Consider the following 2,121-nt stretch of genomic DNA (forward strand, 5'->3'; position numbering starts at 1 on the left):
TTAAAGATAAAGATCTGTTAAGATTTGTTGGGAATTTTGTATTAATATTTATGACAGGTGACGTCACGGCGGGTTACCGCAATCCCAGGGAATGACGTCATGGCGGGTTACAATATCTCGCAAAAGAACGAATGAGGAAGGATTTTTTAAGTATAAGATTGATATGAACAAGCTCAAATCAACATGGGGCCTAATGTTGGGGATATAGATATTGAGTGTAACATGCCCAAGAGGGGCCGGGTTATACTCATGATGGTTCATAAAAGACAAAGCCCATGAGGATATTAAGGATGGCGTTTCACGGAGCAGGCTGCTAAGGGCCAGAAGCCCAAAAGCGACTTAAGACCCATAGGTGTAAACCATCATGTATGTATGACTTGTATTGTAAGGAAAGTGTAACTAGTCACCGAGCCGGGCACGTTGTCTATGAGCCGGCCGGGACTTTGTAAGCCATCGGGTGTCAACCTGTGTATATAAAGGGACGACCCGACGGCGGGTTAAGGACAGAAAACTACAGATTGAAAGCTAGGTCAAGCGGATTCGCTCCCTAGTAATCAAAACCTAAGCAATACTACCTCAAACTGGATTAGGCCTTTACCTTCACCGCAAGGGGCCGAACAGTATAAACTCCCTGTGTCCTTTGTCCCGTTTAACCCCTTTAAGCTAACCTAGTGCGATGACTCCACGACTAAGTTCTCACACTAGGACATATGCTGTGACTATTCCACGACAAAATGCGTCGTTAGTAGATGAGGGCATCACATAGTTATCTGTTTTTGCTAAGTTTGTCGATGTGCATTACGTGAGAGCAAGTGCAAAGATGTTAGCTGAGTCATAGTACTAGGTAGTGTGAAAACAGCAACTTCCTTGATAAAGAAACTTTCATCTAAATTGGTGTCACCATTGCGTCTGTAGTCCAACGGTTAGGATAATTGTCTTCCAAGCAATAGACCTGGGTTTGACTCCCAGCAGATGCAATTTTTTCCTAAGGTGCTGCCACTTACTTGTTCCATGATATTAACTTTTTATTTTACATGGAAACTTTTTCAATAATATTTACTTTTTATTATACATGGAAACTTTTTTAGAGGACGCTCTGATTTTATATTCTATCTATCTATACATCTATAAACCTATAAAAAGACCCTGTGGGGCAGATCCAACAGATCTTGGTCATCCATTAGCGTAATCCGACAGTCCTTATTGCCCTAATGGTGAGCAACTAAACACATTTAGCGCTAAACGCGTTTATTGCTAATCAATCCTTTCTCTCCCCGACCCCCTTCCTTAGGTATCCTTTCACATGAAAGGAAACTGCCATAGCGATCCATCGTGCGATCCCTTCCCTACGTACCCTTTCACACCAAAGGAAACTGCCACAGCGAACCGTCATGCGATCCGCTTCCTTACATAACCTTTCACCTGAAAGGAAACTGCCACAGGGAACCGCCCCAAGGCGCTGCCCCATCACCTCGCTTCAGTGACGCACACTGCCCCCATTGCCTCGATCCGCAACTGCTTCAAGGACGCCGCCCCTCACATCTCGGTGCCGCCTCTAACCATCGCCTTTCCTGGCCTCGGCCGTAGCGCCGCCACCGTAACTTCAAGGATGCCGGCTGTCGGGGACGCCGCCTAGACCACCTGGTTGACCGGCGCGGGCATGTCGGAGGTGCCGCCTGGACCGCCCATCGCCGTCGGACCTGTCAGGGACGTCGCACGACCATCCGTTGGTCTCGGGCTGTCAGTTGGTGTCGGGCTGTCGGACCATCATGGACACTGCCTGGACCGCCTGCCTGTCCCTCTCTGTCGGGCCTAGGTCATCAGTGCCGCCATCAGGAGATACCGCCGTCAAACACGCAGCCGCCGCGCCAGAGGTCTTTCATCTCTACTTTCTTCATTTCTTCCGGAGAAGATTAATTCATGTTTCACTGAACAGAAAAGCAGCCTGTATGCACTAAAAACTGAACCCAAATCAGGCTTCGTAAAACTGAACCAAAAGCATCCTTATGTGCACACATTCAACAGTTATTAAGCTTCATTACCAACATGCGCTATGAAACAACTAGGTTACACAATGATATGGAACTTTTGGTAGCAACTGGGTAGTGGATCAGTTGTGCT

General features: G+C 47.2%; 1 non-coding gene across 1 annotated transcript; it reads left to right on the forward strand.

The window, feature by feature from the left end:
- Positions 1–905: 905 nt before the first annotated feature.
- On the forward strand, positions 906–977 carry TRNAG-UCC. Its single transcript has one exon. It is a non-coding gene; the product is annotated as a tRNA-Gly (tRNA).
- The last annotated feature ends 1,144 nt before the right edge of the window (positions 978–2,121 follow it).

The sequence above is a fragment of the Triticum dicoccoides genome, chromosome 7A (genome assembly GCF_002162155.2).
Source record: "Triticum dicoccoides isolate Atlit2015 ecotype Zavitan chromosome 7A, WEW_v2.0, whole genome shotgun sequence".
Classification (NCBI taxonomy): Eukaryota; Viridiplantae; Streptophyta; class Magnoliopsida; order Poales; family Poaceae; genus Triticum; species Triticum dicoccoides.